Source organism: Ictidomys tridecemlineatus, chromosome 12, assembly GCF_052094955.1.
Source record: "Ictidomys tridecemlineatus isolate mIctTri1 chromosome 12, mIctTri1.hap1, whole genome shotgun sequence".
In the NCBI taxonomy this organism is placed as follows: Eukaryota; Metazoa; Chordata; class Mammalia; order Rodentia; family Sciuridae; genus Ictidomys; species Ictidomys tridecemlineatus.
Genome location: NC_135488.1, coordinates 103,781,826 through 103,803,419, shown reverse-complemented (window position 1 = coordinate 103,803,419; position 21,594 = coordinate 103,781,826).

The following is a 21,594-nucleotide window of genomic DNA, read 5'->3' as shown; positions in this document are numbered from 1 at the left end:
TAATGTTGCAATTGATACAGAAGAACAGCAGAGATGAAACGGCCCACCTGAGGGCGCGTGGAGCAGGTCAGGCTGAAAGAATGACCACACCCAGGTCAACCCCCACGGGGGCCCAGCAGAGGAGTGGGCTCCACTCCAATCGCCCACGTGCTCCATGTCTCCTGTGTCCACAGGTGAGTGGTATGTGAGAAATAAATGCAATTGCGAGTGTCTCTGGTGAAATTCCCTTCTTGAGCTCTGAGGGATGATGGCTGCCTTCCATAACTGGAACCATCAAGTCACCAGAGGGATTTGAGAAACCCCCCTATCCTCGTGCTGGTGGCAAAGAGGGAACCGTGGGCTCGGAGCCCCTGCGGGGAGGTCCGTGACCACTGTTAGTTAAGTGTGAATCTGTACTGTCACCCCTGAAGACACTTGTCTGAGGGACCCAGGCCCTGAACTCCTATGAGCAGATTTTTTTTTTCCATGAAAAGGCCTCACTCACCGTGGCTCCTAATGTTAGCTTCGGATGTTTGATTCTAAGCACTTATTTCTGTTTCTTCCTGACTCCTGCTCCCACAAAATGAAACCTATCTCAAGAAGGAGGCTGACTGGCTGCTGGAATGGAGGGTCTTCTTGGTGACTCCCCCCACCAGTCCATCAAGCATGCGTGACGTATTTAAATTCCACGAATGGGCAGAAATGGGACTCACGCTATGGCCACCCACAGGACTGACTAATGGTTATTGAGCTCAGACATGGGGGTCCGGAGGAGGGGGCAGAGGAATGTGTCCTGAAGCAAATTTGATAATTCAGTCTATAGAAGCAAGACATGTACTAGAGAGACAAAAAGCACCGCAGAAGACACCAGGAGACGGGCAGGGCCTCTGCTCATGGAGCGTTCCGAGTAATTAGGGGGAAGGTGCTCTCAGGAGACCAAACAACTCAGGGCTGAGTGGCTTCTTTACCCTGGCTGGACATTAGGGCCACTAAAGAGCTTTTAAGAAACACAGTCAGCCTGGCCCCACCTCAGGATATTTCAATTCATTTGAAATTGGAGAAGTGCAGGTAGCCATATCATTTAAAAGCTGTCTGGGTCTTTCATTTTAGAGTGTAGCCACAACTGAACCATTTATTCCAACTTCAGGACCAGGAAGAGGGAGATCTGGAGAACAGGAGCGGTCAGGGAAGGCTTCCCAGAAGGACAGACAGGAAAGGAAACAGGAACCCAGGGAAAGGAGTGTGCCTGCTCGCAGAGGCTGGGAACATGCAGGGCAGTGGCACACACCTGATCTAGACAGGGGGAGGGTGGACCCCAGGTGGACTGGTCCTTCTCATGCACAACACATCCCATTGACAGGCACTTTTCCCTCGTGGCTTTTCTGAACTTATTTTGAAAGTGTCCCATATCTTTTATTGGCTCCTTTTAGTCATACATAACATCAGGAGTCATTCTGGCATAATTATAAAAGCATGGAATAAGATTTGCTCTAATTCAGTCCGCAATACTTCCCCTTTTCCTCCCCTCCTCCCTCCTGCTATTTCCCTCCCTCTACTCTGGTAATCTTTCTGCTGTTTACTTACTGTTTTTTTAAATTAGTGTTTGTGGATGTACATTATGGTGAGAATCACTGAGAGGGATTCATATATGTACACAAGAAATCTCAGTCAGATTCACTCCACTGCCGTTCCCTACCCTATCCCTCCTCCCTTCCTTTAATTCCATTCATCTGCTCCTCTGATCTTTCTTCTATTTTTTATACAAGTCCCCCTTACTTTAGATTAGCTTCTGCATATCAGAGAAAACATCTGGCCTTTGACTCTTGGGGACTGGCTTATTTTACTTAGCAAGATAGACTTCAGTTCCATCCATTTACAAGCAAATGCCATAAAGTCATTCTTCTTTATGGCTGAGTAATGCTCCATTGTGTACATGTACCATATTTTCTTTATCCATTCATCTGTTGAAGGGCACCTAGGCTGGCTCCATAGCTTGGCTATTGTACAGCGTGCTGCTATAAACATTGATGTGGCTGAGTCACTATGGTATGCTGATATATACCAAGGAGTAGGATAGCTGGGTCAAATGGTGGTTCCATTCCTAGATTTTTAAAGGAATCTCCATACTTCTTTCTAGATGAGTTGCATTACTTTGCAGTCCCATCAAGAGTGTATAAGTGGACCTCTTTCCCCACATCCTCGCCAACATTTATTGTTACTTGTATTCTTGATAATTGCCATTCTGACTGGCATAAGATGAAATCTCAAAACTGTTTTGAAAACTTATCCTCCAATAAGCTAGAAATTCTTGCAGATATTGACAAATTCCGAGGGACATATGACTTACCAAATTGAACCATGAGGATATAGAAAAACAGATCAATATCAAGTAATGAAATTGAAACAGCTATCAAAAGCCTTCCAACAAAGAAAAACCCAGGACCGGATGGATTGTCAGCCAACTTCTACCAGAACCTTAAAGAAAAACTAATACCAATTCTCCTCAAAGTATTCCACGAACTAGAAAAGGAGGGAATACTGCCAAACTCATTCTATAAAGCCAGCACCACCCTGATACCCAAACCAGACAGAGACACATCAAGAAAACTTCAGACCAATATCCTTGATGAACATAGATGCAAAAATTCTTACTTTTGATCCTTTCAACAACAACGTGAGGCAAGCAGGCAGGGAAAACATAAGCATATCCATTTTGCAATGAGGAAATGGAGGCTCAGCGAGTTTGAGTGACTTGGGGAGAGTAGTGTTTTTAGAACATTAGTCCCGTGATGGCGTGCAGGGTGAATTACAGTGTGGGAGAGAGAATTCCAGGAGGTCCCTTAGAAGACTGATACCTTCCCGTAAATGGGAGGTAATATCAGGCCGTCGCACGGTAGACGGCTCGGGAAACACAGTGGAGAGAGGAGCTAAGAGCTACCTTCCTGCTCTGTATCCCTCTATTTGCGTTTGGTGCATGAGCACCAATATTTAACACAGTAGGTTAAAGATGAAGCAGCTCTGTCTGATTTAAGAACTGGGGAGGCTGCAGGACAGAAAGGAGGTGTATACTGACCAGATATGGCTGAGAGCTTGTCTTCCAGCCAGCGGAGGCTTGCTCTACAAGGAATCTAAGAATGGAGGAAGCTTCTAGTGGAGGGAACTACGTAATTGAGACACATTGATCTTTCCCTCTCCCGCACAACTCATTGTATCAGTGAATTTGAGAAGAATGACTGAGGGTGCTTTGACTTCACTAGCTATGAGAGCCAGCCAGCCCACGGAAAGCAGGTGTTCTCCCAAAATTCTGACCTGGGAGCCCTTCCTCAGGATGAAGCCTTGCCCCACTGTCTGGACTGGGTGGATGAGTCGCCTGATTCTGGGGCTTCAAATTAACAAACCCATTTGGTTAATAGAACCATGACCTCCAACTTTGCTATCAGCAGTGATAAATTTGACCTCCACTTTTACTCTGCCATCTGTAACTTATTCAGAGCCCCGGCAGACAGGAGAACCCTCTTCATAAGACACTTCCTCAGAGACCCCCAAAGTTGACAGAATCATTGGAGCAGAAAAACAAATGGATTCTTGGCATGAACCGTATGACACGGGCTATCCCCAAATGAGCTTTCCGCCTTCCATAGCCACACAAGGGAAGGGACTGGTGACACTCCTCCACGGAGCCCAGCAGCTTAATTAGTCCACCCACACACGCAGTGGGAAAGCTGCCTCTGAGTCCGCTCTGGGATCCACTCTGAGAAATACCATCAAGTCACAAGAGAGCCCAGAGTGTTCAGGTGTCTTGTTGAGTTACAGGCTGCTGTCTCCACCCAGTGCCTTCATCCATAGCAGCCCAAAGATGATTGACAAGTTCTCTTCTGCGGTGTTTACAGCTCTGAGAAATTACAGAAACCAAGATAAATATTTTAATATTCTTTACCTGGTTAAACAGCTTAACAAACCAGCTGATTTAATAGTATGCCTATACCTACGCAGTATAGATGATAGTTTTTTGAGAAGAGTTCCTTCAATAAGGCTAAAGTCTGTGCCTTTTAGGGAGCAAGGGTCAATATTTATTCTCTGTTTTCTATAGGTCTTGAGACTAAATGACTAAGTTAATCTTGGTCATCCAGTAGCTGCAGGTACCTAGCAGTATCAGAAAGTATGTCCTCTTCACAAAACTGGGCCATAGGCTCATTTATCAGCACCACTGCCCTTTCCCTAAGACTCCCAGATCCAATGCACATGTTCATTCCAAGTACAGTTAAGTGTGTGACAGTTGGAGAGAGCAGACACTCATAGTTTTTATTATCATGCCTTTTTAAACAACATCTACTTTTGATGTTCATTTCAGCAATTTGCTCCCCGTTTACCCCAGTCTCACTTCTGAGACCCCCTTCCTTAGCTCACTTCTGAGCATATCTGAACCAACTTGGCTGCGGTTCACTCCTATCCAATTTGCCAGGTTCGTGTCTTTCCTCCCTTCCTGCTCCTTAGAGCAGGAGGGCAGGGGCGCAGATGGTGGAGGCAGGACTTTGACAGCTCCAAAGACTTGAATTTGGGAAGATGCTAGTGCTCACTGGACATGTGTCCCAAAAAGTGCCATTCTGAACCTAGGGGCCTGCTCCCTTGAACAGAGAGACTCCTCAGGAAGCTCAGTGCTACGAGGTGGGAGAAGGGCTGTGTCATGTTTCCCACTTCTCTGCAGAGTGGCCCAGGAAAGGACTTGCCATAGAGGAGGGGTACTATTGCTGCTTCTGGGTTTGGGAGCCTCTTTCTGGCAATGCTGTTCCTAACTTTCTTCCCTTCCTCTCTTTCCATCAGGAGATGTCTGTCAGTTTCCACATCAAGTCCTGCCTCCTCCAGGAAGCCTTCCTTGACTACACTTGCTAGAAGCCAGCGTCTCTACAAGAATAAAGTCCAATCTGGTGGAGAAGCACCTGCCACCTCTCCCACCCTAGAACTGATACCAATATCTGATGTTGCTGTTTAAAGAATTTTTTTTTCCAGGTACAAATAATGGGAGCTAGAAGAGAAGAAACACAATAAAAAAGAGCCAAGATCAACATGAATTTTAAATTATGGTGCTTTGCGGTGAAAATGAGAGGTGAGAAATGGCCAAGAATCGTGAAAGAGCATTAGAGTTCACTGACTTTATTTAATGAATAAATTCTTTAAAAAGAAAGAAAGAAAGCTCTCTAATAAGCCCTACTTATGGGTTCTTATTGAAACCTTGTAGAGGCCAGAGATGCATTTCTTTCCTCTGAAAGTCAAAAACAATTCCTTAGGTTGGCTTGTCATCTATTTCCTTGTGTCATAGGTAGAAAAATACTCTTACAATGATCTCTTCCTTTCATTCTTTCATACCATCTATCTCTGTATGATATCAGTAACACTGAGTATTAGATTCTATCTACCAGCTATCTGTCTATGCAAGTGTTCAACCAGCTAACTGAAATTTCAATGAGCCACAGATTCCTAAATGTACATGATCTGTATCTTACAACCAGACACTCAAGTCACTTGCTCACCCATTCATTCAGTCCTTTCGAGAATGTGCACATAGCAGGCATTGTTCCCGACACCAGACCCACAGCAGAGAACAAGACAGGCAAGACTTTCTTTAAGGAGTCTGTGTTCTAATGAGGAGACAGACTAAGAAGAAATAAGAAGATACACAATGTGAGGCCATGATGCTTTGAAGAAAAATTAAAGTCATATGAAGGGATAGACAGTGACTGAGGGTCTGAGGAGGTGACATTTGGGCAGAGACCTAAATGAAGTAGAGAAATGAGTGATGTTAACATCTGGAAAGAGAAGTCCCTGGGGCGAGGCACAGCTAGGGCCAGGCTGAGGCAGGAGTTTACATGGTGCATTAAACGAACAAAGTTGTGGCTGGAGCAGTTGGAAAACAGTGAGCAAAGAAGGAGACAAGAAAGAAATGAGACGGAGTTTGATGGAGGAGCGCCTGCAGACAACCGGAAGCACACGTTGGCTCTGTTCTCAGTGGGATGGGAGAAGGGCTTCAGGGAGAGCCATTGTCTGATGCAAGTTGCATAATGTTCACACGGACTGCTCCGCAGAGCTGCCTGGCACAGCCAAGAGTGGAGGCTGGGAGCCCAGGCAAGAGTCCCTCTTTCTGGTTCCCGCTGCTTCCCGGGTATCGTTTTCCCAGCTCAGCTGCAGTCTGTTTCAGGGCAGACTGTTCTGGTCTCTCTGGGAACCCTACTGCTTGGCTCCAAGGAACCTTCTAGAGCCCAAAACAGCTCCTTACATTCATTCCTCCTACTGTGTTCTTCTTTCATTTATAATCCAGTCAGATATGTCTGCATTGCCAGTTCTCTGGCTTCATGCTCTTCCCCACACACACTGCCCACCTGCTCCCATGGTACGCCCTGCTCAGATGGTGCAAAGGAGCCAGCCACTGCCTCTTACACCCTGATCTCACTAAGGTGAAAGCGACAAGTGAAATCTCAATACTTACCCGGGGAGTAGTTCTTCCGTGTCTAATCCAAAGGAACGGACCCCCAGGAATAACTCAGAAACGACAACAGATTTCACACAAGGTATTGACAAGATGTTAGTCCCTTCTTCAAGTTCTAAGAGTTGATCAAATTATTCTGTGCACTTGTATGAATAGACCACAGTGAATTCCACCTTTATGTATATCTACAAAGCATCAAATTTAAAAAAAAAAAAGTAAATAGAAGGAAGACAAGTAGAATAGAAAAAAAATAAAACTATATATTTGACAATATTTCAGATTCATCCAGTGCCTGGGAAGAAAAGCATTAAGAGGCTGTATTATCAAGGGAAAAAACATTTTACAGATGAGGAAACCAAGGACCCCAAATTAGATGATGTTGTCAAAGAAACCACGGGATGGACTCATTCTAAACTGTGAAGGTGGTAAACATCCTTTGGGAATGTAGGAATAATAGCTTTCGTGCTGTTGCTATTATTTCGCTAATTATTCTCTAGAAGTCTCTTCTCCATCTCCTTTAACTTCTTACTCTCTATGGAATCCATATACCCTGGCTCAGAATTGACATGTCTTCTAGAGTAGATGTGCAGGGATGAGCTGAGCAGAAACTCTATAGATTTGTTTATGGATCCACATTTGAATCAACAATCCAGTGGACCCAGCCCAGAATGGAAAGACGATCTGGCTTGGGAAGACCAATAGTTTGGGCACTGGTCCCTAACACCAGTCATTGAGTAGGTCATCCTTGTTGTGTTACTTGGGGACATGTAAGAAAGCATGCTTTTAGTCACAAACAGGAAGAAGAGAAGCCACTTGACTTGCCATTCATACACTCAGGCACAGCTTGGGTCCTGGCTTAGAAGAGGACCCTGGTGACCTCCAAGGATCCTGTCCTTCCAGCGTACTCAGGAGGAAGGCAGAACGCTGTGGTCTGCAGCCTGGAGAAAGGTGGCACCAGTGAAGCAGCAGACTAAGTACTTTTGTGATTGCATAATCAGAAAACAAACTGCTCAATGAATGACAGGCGCTGCACAGATGCCACCTATTAAATAATTAAAATAAAACAGAAATTAAAAATAAACAGCGGGAAATGATTTGAAAAACAACCAAAGGAAGCAGAAAGAGTAACTTGGGAATGGAGAAGTGAGTAAAATTAGATTTGAGTCATTTCTAAATTCAATTGTGTCTAGATAAACAGGCCGTCTTTCTCCCATTGTCAGTATGGAATAAACACTAGCTGAAGCTGAAAAATCCTAGAAGCAAATGCCTAGAAGGAATGCAGCAGCCATGGTGTCATTTCCAATGGGCAGGTAAATGCCCAGCATTTGCTGATGGAGGAAGATGAGAAGATTTTTTAAAAATTAGATAGAGGAAAAGAAAATGAAAATAGAATTTGTAGTCGTCAGCAAATGCTGTGTAATGAACAATCACAGAATCTTCATAACACAGAACAAATATTATTCTCTCTCATATTTAGGTAAGTTATGGATCTGTGTTGGGCATAGCTAGGAAACTGCTTCAACCTGCAGATCAACTGTGCTTGACATATCTCAATTGAAATTTGGACTCTGCTCTGTTTAACATGTGCTTCATTTAGGAGGCAGGCTAAAATGGCAACAAAATCCAGTGGAAACTTGCCTTAAGATAAAAATAGAAATGTCAAGAAGGGGTATGGAAACACACAATCCCTCTGAAGCCCCAACCTGGAACCAGCACACAGTCACTTCTGTCTACATTGCATTAGCCAATACCAAAGGGAGGGAAAAGTACAGGCCCTCTGGTACCTGGAACTTCAGTCACCTAGGAAAAGGCATGGATATGTAATTGCAATGCAGGGTATAATGAAGAACTGAAAGCAATGATTCAGTCTTCCTCAAGTTTTATTTAACATGATGCTTTCTAAGGATTTTTTTTTTCCTGGAGTCCCTCAAAATAATGATCTAAACCCAGTATTGCAAACAATTGCCCACAGGTTGAATCCAGCCTGCCACCTGGTTATTTGTGTCAGGCAAACTAAAAACATTTTTTAAATATTTTTAAATCATTGGGAGGGGGGATTTCATGAACAGAATTAAATTTTGTAACACATAAAAATTATCTGAATTCAAATATCAATGTCTATAAATAAAGTTTTATCATACCATAACTTCAGTCACTCATTTTTGTATCATCTGCGCTTCTTTTGCACTGTGATGATCATCAGTTACAACAGAGAGCATATGGCCAGCAAAGTCTAACATACTAGCTATCTGACCTTTTAAAGAAAAATTTTGCTGAGCCCACTGCTGTCCAATAAAAGAAATTGAGACATATATGTGACTTCAAGTTTTCTAGCAAGTGTCTCTAAAAGGTAAAAAATAAATAGATAAAATTAGTTGTAATAATATAATTATTCAACCCAATATATCCAAAACAGTACATTTTTTAAAAAGTATAAATGAGAGCTTCCAAATTCCTTTCTCATACTAAGTCTTTAAAATCTGGAGTGTATTCTATACTTACAGCACACTGCGCTTCAGACCAATCACATTTCAAATGCTCAGTAGCCATATGTGGCTGAGGGACCATATTGGAAAGCACAAATGTAGGCCACTTTTATCCCTTCTTCGAGAAAACTAATCCTGGTTTTGTTGGGTTTTTTTCCCTAAATCCCTTCTGAAGCCAACTTATTCCAAATTATCTCTTAGTTAGAATGATTATAGAATACATATGTTCAGCCAGCATTATGTTATCTCGTGCCTTGAGAAGTGTCCTACCCAGAGCAGATGCTCAAAGAATGTTTGTTGGATAAATAAATACATGGGTGAGTCAGGCCCTCGTTCTGGAGTCCTTCTGTGGCTCCTCCCTGTGTTTGACTCCTCTCCCTCCAACTAGGCAGTCCGCTCCTGAAGTACAATGACCAAGTGTCTCCTAGTGGACAACCCCCTCCTGCGGACAAAACTATAGACTGTTTGAAATATTAGATATATTTAAAAACATTAAAATAGAGGTTGACCCTGAGATAATCCCACATGCTGACAATGGTGGTGGGGGAGGAGAATGAATTTTAAATCAATGGTTATAACTATGCTTGACGACATAGAGAAGAATATTCACCAAGTAAATAAAAAGAGAAAATAGAAGGAGAAAAAGAAACTATAAAAAAGAACCAAATGAAATTATAGAACTGAAAACTAAAATTATCTGAAATAAAAAGATAAACACTCCTTGACTGGTGATAGGGTAATGCCCCCTCAAAAAAAATTTGTAAATCTAAACTATCATAAGACAAAATGCAGTTAATATACTTAACCCATGAAATGTTGCAGCTAACAGCACAGCACCTGGGAGTACTGATCGCTTCCCCTCAGGAGTGCATGGCTGAGGCCTGAGGCTTACTGCCACTATCCAGCATCACAGAGTACTGAGGTTCACCAGCGTGGGAAAAGACCAGACTCAAACTTTGAAATCCAGTTTCTACTCAACGAATGTGTGTAGCATCTACACCATCACAAAGTCAAAAAAACTAATCAAATAATCATAAATCAAGGATGTCTATATTCACTGGGCAGGTATTGCAAATACCTATGTAGAAAATCCTATGGAACCTGAAAAAAGAAAACCTACTACAATTTGTATGTTATAGGATATGAGCTAAATGTTTTTAAATCAATTCTATTTGCTCACAATAAGTAAACAGAAATTAAATTTTAAAAAACTACATAATTTACAATAACAACCAAATCTATGACACATTCAGAGACAAATTTGCCAAAACAAAAGCAATACTTATACATTAAAAGCTACAAAATATAGCTACAATAAATTGAAGAAAACCTAAATAAATGACGACTATTGTTTCTTGGGTAGAAAAATTCAATATTTTTAAGATCTCAATGCTCTTAAAAATTTGTCTATAGATTTAACACCATTCCAATCAAAATTGAAATAGATTTAAATTGCCAAGTTAATTCAAGAATTTGGCAGAAATAGCTCAGTTGGGAGAGCATTAGACTGAAGATCCAAAATTCATATGGGAACTTAAAGAACATAGAATACCAAAATAACTAAGAGGATCAATGTTGAAAAACTTAATACTACCTGACTTCAAGATTTATTTTAAGGTATATTAGTTAGCTTTCCATTACTATAAAAAAATACCTGAGATAATCAACTTAAAAAAAACAAATGTTTATTTGATTTCACAGTTTGGGAGGTTTCAGTTCATAATTAATTGATCCCATTGGTTCTGGGCTTGAGGTGAGGTAACAAATTATGGCAGAGAGCATGTGGTAGAGTGCAGCTTCTCACCTCATAATCGCAAGACAGCAAACAGAGAGAAGCCAGTGTCCCATAGTCCCCTTCAAGGACATATCATTAATGACATAAAGTCTCCTACTAGATCCCGCTTCCCTTCATCACCTTGCAATAGCACCAAATGAAGGACCAAGATTTAATACATGGGAATTTGGGGAACATCCAGACCCCAAATATAGATTAAAGTTATAATTATGACAGTATCATATAGGCAGCAAGATAATCAAATACATATAACAGAATAAAGTCCAGAAATGGATTCACACATTAATTTTCAATTGATTTGTAACAAACATTTAAAATTAATCAACTTAAAAAGTATAATATTTCCAAAAATGGTACTCTAACAACTAGACATGCATATACATTTATCAATTAATTAATCTCAATTTGTTAATCATATAGACTGAAATCATATTGATCATATCATATACAAAAATTGGGTCATAGAAATAAATATAAAATCTAAAATTATAATACTCTTGGAAAAAAGGATTAGAGAAAATCTTTTTTTACTTTAAGTTAAGCAAAAATACCTTAAATATGACATCAAAATTAGAATCCATAAAAGGAAAAAAATCATGATAATGAGAATTTATCTAAAGTAAAAAACTTTCACCTATCAAAGACACTGTTAAGAGAACAGGAAGGCAAATTACAGGTTGTACACTACATATCCACCAGAATAACTAAAATTGAAAATAATTACCATCTCATAGCAGATGATGGTGAAGATACAGAGCAACAGGAACTCTCAGAAACACCCAATCAACGTAAAATGGAACAACCACTTTGGCAAACAGTTTTCTATTTCTTAAAAATTGTTAAATGCACATGCTATGTATACACCAAACATGCACCTACTTATTTCACTTACCCCTGGAAAATGAAAGTCTATTTTTATCCAAAGGCTTGTGCATAAATGTTCATAGCAATTTTATGTGAAACGCCAAAAACCCCCAGAATCAAGTGTTCAATAGATGAATGCAAAACACATGATGTATTCTTGCAATAGAGTACAATTGTGCATTGAAAATGAATGAAATATTCCACACACAAAAACATGGAAGAATTACATAATGATTGTGAGTGAAAGATACAGAAAACAAAAGAATAGATAGCATTTTTCCATTTATATCAAATTCCAGAAAATGTAAAGCAGATCAGCAGCTTCCTGGTGGACTGATGAAGAGATGAAAAAGAGATTTTACAAAAGAGTATGAGGAGGCTTTAGGAATGATGAATGTGTCCGTGATCTTGATCATGATGATGGTTTCAGGGGTGTACATGGATGTAAAATTTAGAAATTACATACCTTAAATATGTGCATCTTATTATACTTCAGTGAAATCTCAGTAAAGCTGTTAAAAATAAAATATGTAACTAGATGCACTGACTAGTACATGTAAGACAAAAGAAGAATCAGTAGATAAATCAAAAGAAATTATCCAATTTAAGGAAAGAGGGGAAAGTAATAAAATAAAGAAATCCTCACTGATCAATATAAAAAAATCATTCCTAAAATTGAAGTGCCACAAAAAAGAAAAAACAAAAGAGGATGGTAAACAATTTGAAGAAATAATTGCAGAAAATCTTTCCTATTTGGTCAAAAACATAAATTTGACTTTTCAAACTCAACAACCTACATCAAAACAAAAAATTCTGTACAGCAAAGGAAAGAATACAGAAAAAAGTCCACTATAGGATGTGAGAAAATATTTTCAAACCATGTATTGAACAAAGCATTAATTTATAAAATATATAAGGAATGCTTACTAACCAATAGCCAAAAAATTTTAAATAAATAATGGGCAAAAATGTGAATACACATCTCCCTAAAGATTTACACACATAGTCAGTAAATATATGAAAAAGTGCTCAGCATTACCAACTATAAGGTAAATGCAAATCAAGACCACAACAAAATATCATTTGACATTCATTAGGATAGCTATTATTTTTTTTTAAAAAAAATCCTAAATATTTTAGGCAGCTTTTAGTTGTTGTGACAAAATAACTGAAAAAAAAATCAACTTAAAAGAAGAAAGATTTCCTTTGGCTCACAATTTCAGAGGTTTCAGTCCATGGTTGTCTGGTTCCATAGTTTCTGGGCCTGTGCTGAGACAGACCACCATGGCAAAGAGATATGGCAGAGAAAAGCTGTTCACCTCAAGCCAGGACAGGGAAAGAGAGTAAAGAAGGAATGGGGACAAGATCTACCGTTCTAGGACACACCCAAGTGACCTACTTCCTCCAATTAGACTCCACCTCCTGTGAATTCTACCACCTTTCAATACTTCATTCAAGTATAAACCCCTCAGTGGATTAATCCATTGATGAGATCAGTGCCCTCATGATCCAATCACTGCCCTAAAGAGCTTCCCCATGCCCACACATTGTTGCATTGGGAATCAAGCCTTTAACACATGAGCTTTTAGGAAACACCTGAGATCCACACAATAATGACAAACACAGGCAAGCTTATGGAGAAATTTGAACTAGTGTATATTGTTGAATGTAAAATGGTTTGACTGCAATGAAAAACAGAATGGCATTTCCTCAAAACATAAAAAAAAAACCAGCAAGAATTACCACATATCCACTTTTCTGTATGTTTCCAAAATAATTAAATCAAGATTTCTAAAAGATATTAACACTCCCATATTTAGGGCAGCATTATTGATAATAACCAATTTATGGAAATAGACTGAATGCCCATGGACAAATGAATGAAAAAAAGAAAATGTGAAATATACATATATACATACAACAGAATATTATTCAGTGCTTAAAACGAAGAAAATCCTACCATTTGCAAGCCCATGGATGGACCTGGCAGACATTACACTAAGTGAAATAAGTCAATTACAGAGGGACAAACACTACATGTTTCTACTTACATAAGGTATATTATGGTTTGGATATGAGGTGTCTCCCCAAAGCTCCTATGTTGACACAGAATTAGGCAGAGGTAAAATTATTGAATTAGGAGAGCTGTAACCTAGCTAGTCCCTCCTGCTTTGACTAGACTAGATGGTTAACTGTGGGCCAGTGAGACAAGGCTGGAGGAGGTGGTTCATTGTGGGTATGCCTGGGAAGGCAATTTTTTTCAGTTGGATATGATTTTATTAGCCATGTCAATAGTGAACACAAACCAAAGGCCATCTTCCCTATGGCCCCTTTCTCTCTTCCCTCTCTGCTTCTCTGGAAAACATGTACTGAATAGCATTCCTCTGCCACGATATTCTGCCTAGCCTCGGTCCCCAAGCAATGAACTTGACCAACCATGAATCAAACCTCTGAAACCTTGAGCCAAAATAAACTTTCCCTTCTCAAAGTTGTATTTGGTCATACACTACAAAGCTGACTAACACAAGGTACCTGAAATAGTCAAACTTCTAGAAGCAGAAAACAGAAGAGGGGTTGCCAGGGCAGTCAGGCAGAGGAAAATGAAGCATTGTTCAAAGGGGGATAAAGTTACACTCTTACAAGATGAATAAACTGTCGAGATCTGCTGGGCAACATAGTAACAAGAGGGCGGAGCAAATCTGAAGAGGGTAAAAGGGACAGGACACAAGGAAACTTTCCAAGGTGATAGATATGTTTATAATTTGTTTGAGTGATGGTATCCTGAGTATATGCATGTGTCTAGACTTATCAAGTTGTACAGATTTCACATATACAGTTTTTATGCAACAATTATATATCAACAAAGCTGGGGGTGATGCTCAGCTAGCCTCAAGGGTGGTTATGAAGGGCTGGAGTTGTGGCTCAGTAGTAGAGCACTTGCCAAGCATGAATGAGGCACTGGGTTCGATCCCCAGCACCAAATAAATAAATAAATAAATAAATAAATAAATAAATAAATAAATAAATTTTATCTATCTACAACTAAAGATTTTTAAAAAAAAGAATAATTGTGAAAATTACTTTTATGCAAATCATGGTTGAACTGCTGAGAACCAAATATAAAGAGAAAATATTAAATGTAGCTAGAAAACCAAAAGAAACCACACATAGGGGAACAAAATTTCATGACTCTCAGTATTTCATGAAAACCAAAGTAGGCTGCAGTGGTACACCATTCTTTTTTTTTTTTTTCTTCTTACATACATAACAATAGTGGAGTGCATTACATTCATAATTATCCATTCACAGCACAATTTTTTGTAACTATATATTATGCCATTATACATGAGCTCTCTTATTTTTTTGCATACAATTCTTAATACACCTTTATACCACCATTTATCATATAAGGTAAGTTGACACCAAAATCACATCTTCATACATGTATCTTGTGTAATGATGACCGTCTCCTTCCACAGTCCTAGCTATTCCCCTTCTCCCTCCCTTTCCCTCCCACCCCTATTCCCTATCTAGAGGTAATTTCCCTCCCATGGTCTCACTCCCTATCCCACTTTGAGTCACCCCACTTATGTCAGAAAACATTCGGCATTTGTTTTTTGGGGATTGGCTAACTTCACTTAGAATAATCTTCTCTAAAGTCATCCATTTCCCTGCAAATGCCATGATCTTATTCTTAAATAATGAAAAAAAAATCTTAGAGTAGTTTTGACTTGCATTTCTCTAATTGCTGGAGACGTTGAACATTTTTTCTTATATTTGTTGACTGATTGTGTATCATCTTGTGAGAAGTGTCTGTTCAGTTCCTTGGCCCATTTATTATTGGGTTTTTTGTCTTTTGGTTTTTGGTGTTTTTTTTTTTTTTGGTGTTTAGCTTTTTGAGTTCTTTATATATCCTAGAGATTAGCATTCTTTCCAAGGTGCATGTGGTAAAAAATTTCTCCCAAAATGTAGGCTCTACATCACCTCACTGATTGTTTCTTTTGCTGAGAAAAAGCTTTTTAGTTTGAACCCATCCCATTTATTGATTCTTGATTTTAATTCTTGTGCTATAGGAGTCTTATTAAGGAAGTCAGAGCCTAATTTGACATGATGGAGATTTGGTCCTACTTTTTTTTCTATTAGACAAAGGGTGTCTGGTTTAATTCCTAGATCCTTGATCCACTTTGAGTTGAGCATGGTGAGAGACAGGGTTTTAATTTCATTTTGTTGCATATGGATTTCCAATTTTCCTAGCACCATTTGTTGAAGAGGCTATCTTTTCATCTCATTCCAATCAGAATGGCAGCTATCAAGAATAAAAACAACAATAAGTGTTGATGAGGATGTGGAGGAAAAGGCACACTCATACACTGCTGGTGGGACTGAAAATTGATGCAGCCAATATGGAGAGCAGTATGGAGATTCCTTGGAAAACTGGGAATGGAACCACCTTTTGACCCAGCTATCCCACTTCTTGGTCTATACCCAAAGGACTTAAAAACAGCATACCACAGGGATATAGCCACATCAATGTTTACAGCAGCACAATTCACAATTGCTAAACTGTGGAACCAACCTAGATGCCCTTCAATAGATAATGGTTAAAGAAAATGTGGTACATATACCCAATGGAATATTACTCAGCAATAAAAGAGAATAAAATTATGGCATTTGCAGGTAAATGGATGGAGTTGGATAATATAATGCTAAGTAAAGTTAGCCAATCCCCAAAGAACCAAATGCCAAATGTTTTCTCTAATATAAGGAGGCTGATTAATAGTGAGGTAGGGTGGGGGAGCATGGGAGGAATAGACAAACTCTAGATAGGGCAGAGGGGTGGGAGGGGAAAGGAAGGGGTTGAAAAGATGGTGGAATGAGATAGACATCAACACCCTAAGTACATGTATGAAGTCACAAATGGTGTGAATATACTTCATATATAAGCAGAGACATGAAAAATTGTGCTCTATATGTGTAATATGAGTTGTAATGCATTCTTCTGTCATATATAACAAACTAGAATAAAAAATAATGAAAAGAAAAACAATTGTCAATTTAGAATTCTATATCCAGCAAAAATTTCTTCAAGAATAAAAGTAAAATAAACATTTTTTTAGACAAACAAAACTAAGACACTTCATCACCAGGAAAACTTCACCAAAAAAGAAAAAAAATTATAATGTCCTTCAGGCCCAAGAGCAATGATACCAGATGAAAACTTGGATATTCAAGAAAGAATGAAGAGCACTAGAAATAGGCAATATGTCAATAAATAAAATAACTTGTTATTTTAATTTTTTAAAAATACATATATTATGTAAAGCAAAGATTATAACATAAAGAATGAAGGATACATTTAAAGGTTCTTTACATAAAGGAAATGATAACCTTATGTAATTTTTGAAAACTAAAGATGTATATTAGAATTCACAGAACAAATCTTCAACCTCTACTGACATTTGGGGCCAAATAGTTCTTTGCTAGAGGTGGGGGGACCGTGCATTATTTGATATTTAGCAGTATCTCTGGCCTCTCTCTATAGACCCACTAGAGGCCAGTAACACTCTCCAGTTGTGGTAACCACAAATGTCTCCAGACATTTCCAAATTCCTCTTACAAACAAAATTGTCCCTAAGAACCACTACCCAAAAAAAAAGACTAAAAAATATTGTAAAGGGATATATCTAAAAACCAATGACATCGATTGCAATTGACTTCTATCAAATATTCTGTTAACCCAAAATAATTGAGGAAAGAACAGAAGAACAAAAAGAAAATGAGACAAACATAAAACAAAGAGCAAAATGTTAGGTGTGACTGCAACTACATCAATACCTACCTTAACCATAAATGGACTAAACACTTCAGTTAAAGGGAGAAAAATTTAAGAATGGTTATAAAGAGCAATACCCAACCATATGATGTGTGTAAGAGATGGACTTTAGAAGTAAATGGACAGATAGGTTGAAAACTAATGGCTAACTGAATATTTCCCATGCAATGCCTGATCCTAAAAGATGAGTGGCTATATTAATATCATACCTGTATTTTAAGACTCAGAGCACTAGCAGAGATAAAGAGAATTCTTTTTATGAAAGTAAAAGGGACATTTTATTAGGAAGACATAACAATGATGAATGTATAAAGTAAATGAGGCAAAAGTTGTTATAATTGAAAGGAGAAATATGCAAATCCACAATTATAATAGGAGATCTTAATATACAATATCAGCAACTGATAGAAAGTTCCAGTTCTCTATCAAGAGGTGGTTCCATACAAAATCATCCCACCCTGTCTCCTCAGTAGATACTGGGGTGAACAATTGCCGCTTAGTCTGGGGCAAGGATATATTAGTGAATGGAGAGTTGTTGACTTGGGACACCTGTGGGCAGGCTCTATTGTATTAGTAACTTTCAGTTTGTAGCTGTGATTTTCCATTATGGCTACACCTTATAATCCATGTGAGAAGGTTTTGAATAAGACCTGTACTTGGATATAACCACTAAAAATTTTTGTTTGATCAATCTGAAAATGGCCCCAAGCACCTACAGTTTTCTTAGCTGTCCATGTGATAGAAATGTGCACCGGTTGCTATATTATCTCATGTAATGACTTCTGAGAGCAAATTAGATTTAGATTGCATCATCAAACTGGACCTAGGTACTGGATTTTTGAGCACAGTTCTCTCCCTAGTGTTGTCTCCTCCACCCATTCATGAGCAGTTGAGATTTTGGACACAAGAACAGAAGTTTACAGGTTTCTGTGCTGAATGCTGTTTTGTCACAATCAACTCTTCTCACTGCCATGATCCTCTATGACCCCACTCCCTCTCAAGTCCTCTTGCTGTTTGAAGTGAAGATTACAAGTGCCAATGGTCTTTCCTAACTCAGGGTTGTTAAAACTCTGCCCATTTCCTCAGGCAAAAAAATCATAATCTACACATGCATGGGTTCCTTCTGTAATCTGAATGAAGAATCTGCTCTCTTTTTGCTGGAAATGTCCTTTAGTCCTCTATAACTTCCTGGAGAATTCCTTCAAGGACCAGTGTAAGTGTGTTTCTTGATAGGTTCCCACACCTATCCTGAATCATTTTCTCCTTTGCCCAAGGTGTTCATCTTGCCAAAGTGTACAATACAATTTCGAAGGATTTACTTATTTATTCATCTCTCTTCCTCACTAGACTATGAGCTCCATAAAGGCAAGGATCTAGTCTAGTTTCTCTTATTATCCCTAGTGCTGAGTTCCACAGTCAGAATCTAATAACTATGACTCACATGGATGAAGGTAAAGAAAGAGATATATAGATTTGGCTTTGAAAATTAAAGGTCCAGAACATTCTACAGAATCCTCTTAACCAGATGCTAGCTTTCTATAATTTTTGCAGGAAACAAGTTTTAGGTAACCATAAAAATTCTTCACATTTCCATAATATTTATCATTTACACAGCACTGAACATAATCTTACCTAATCTTTTTGACCATCTATTTATGCACTATTACCCCAATACAACAGATGCGAATTCTGATGATCAAAAATGATTACTTATCCAGGATGTTTAGCATATAGCTAAAATTTTTTGGAACAGAATTTTGACCCAAACTTACGTCTTTGGATTTAAGTATTTGGGTGGGGTTTTGTTTTTAAGGTTTAAATTAAGCTCTCTTGTTTCCTCCTATGGGTGAAAACTTGCTGACTCCCTCCCACTGAAGTGTAGGTCATTGTCAGTGAACAGATGACCCTACAAGATGGACAGAGGGCCTCCAGAGACCCAGGCTCCACCAGTACTTAACCTCAATTCAAGGACCAGGCTAGGGCCTGGTCCCATCTCATGAGGCTAAGACTTTGCTCAGGCTTTCAGCTGTACAGAGATTACTATTGATGGTCCCCTGGTTCCTTATTCCACCCAGCTCCACACTTGACACGGTTGCAAAATTCATGAAAGGATTTTTGTGAGATGATTTCTCATGAATGGCTAAGTGGAAATATGGAGAAGAATGTTCAAGGAGCTTGAGCCAGAAAGATTTTGTAAAACAAAATTCCAATCCAGAAAAGTCCATAATTTACTCTCAGAGTTTAGCTACTAGCGCAAGAGGTCTTCTTACAGGATACTCCACCTTGGCCTCTTCCTTTTCTGCCAATCACCTGTCTTCTGTTCACCATGCCTGTGATGCTGAACGTGGTTTTCCATCAGACCCATGACTTTGGAGACAAAGATGATCTCTCCAGCTGCGGATGCAAAGTCAGAAGAGGACTCTGAAGTCCTTCAGTCAGCTTCAGCCTTCAACCAGGTGAAGCTCCACCTATGCAGGCACCAGCTGACTCCTCTAGTGAGTGACAGGGTGTTGTAGTTAAGAAGGGAGCCCCAAAATTATGGAGTATCTGGAAATAGCCAGTTACTTTTGGGAAATGCCTGTGTGTGCACAGGGACCTGGCTGTTTCTGAATCACTGGGGACAATTTTTACAAATATATTTTCCCACATTTCTCCTGTGGTATTTCTGATTCCCTAGGTATAGAATAGTCCCTACAAAAATACAGATTCCCATGCCCTCTACCAGATAAGCTAAATCAGTATTACCTAGGGAGGGGTGAGGGAATTGGATCTTAAAAAAAGAAAACTCCCAAGTGGTTCTACTGTACAGCGTGGTCAGGAATGCTGAATTCAAGTCTTCTGTTTTCCAGACCAAATCTCCATATGCGTCTTCTGCCTGTCTCCCCCTGCTATGCTCCCTGCAGCCACCAAAGAATCCAAGAATTCCTCCTGAAGGCACCTGCTCAATGTTTGAAGAATAAAAGCCATCATCTTCCCCTAAGTCATTTCTTTTTAAGACTAAAAAGAACATCACAGCAAGAAAAAAGACTGATTTGCTGCTAGAAGCCTCCAGAAATTAGTCTCAAAATAGTATTTGCTTCAGGGACTTTTTTATTATTATTCCGAAACAAAGTATTGAAAATGTAGGGAAAATTCAAACTGATTTGTTTCACCTATGTACCAATATATTCAAAATGCTGGGAAATTTTGTCCCTCAGGTTTTGTTCTGGCAAGTGACCCTATGAAAAATCAAAGGCAGAAGAGATTCAGGCAGACCCATGAACTGCACCCTCCAGGTGAGGCCATCGTTTGATGGATACAAGCTGTTGACCATTCTTGGTAGGAAAGAGGCTCTGTCCTTTAAGGCGGTCTCCCTGCAGAGCCACCGTACCACAAGGTGAGACGTCCAGCTTCATTAGGGTTGGGCTCTCGGTCTGAGAAGAGGGATCATCCCAGAGATTCATGTCTTGGGAGCCTAATTGGAATGGAAAGCTGAGCAGGAAAGCAGGGGTTGCAATGTATAAATCTCATCCTTTAATCAGAAGCTGGCCTGTGAGAATTAACTAGTACAGGGAAAGGAGCCCTTGACAGAGTTACCTGGGGGGAATGGAATTATGTTAAAAGGGGTCCTTATACTGGATTTTGTTTTCATTGGTCAAAGAGTGGTCCAGTTAGTTCCGAGTGGGTAGGTGGGTTTCTTTAGTCGCCATCTGTGTGTGCTGACCACAATTTGCATGACAAACTTGATGTTTAGCAGGGGCTTAATACCAAAGGTTGGAGGATGTTAGAATAAATCATCAAACACAAATAATGCTTTTTTTTTTAATCCTCAGTGAAGACAGTCAGTCCACAATGCTAGGCCTCAAAATGGCATTACTGACTGAGAGCAGGAGAGGAAGTGGATAGGTTGAAGGATTCCTGACATCTCTCACCTAATATTTATACAAGCCTCAAGCCCTTTCTCATGCTTTATCCCAACTTGGCCTAAGAAGTTTGGAAGTGAGGAGACCAGGCATGCAGCTATCAAGGGAGTGGCCCTTCACATCCCTAGTCTCAGGGGGAAGCTGAGCCTGGGAGCAAAATACAGCTTCTTGTTTCTGTGCACCTCCTACTCTGCATGTTAATCTTACCTGTCTGATCCCTGACGTTTCTTAGTAAAGATCTCAGAGGTAAGCCA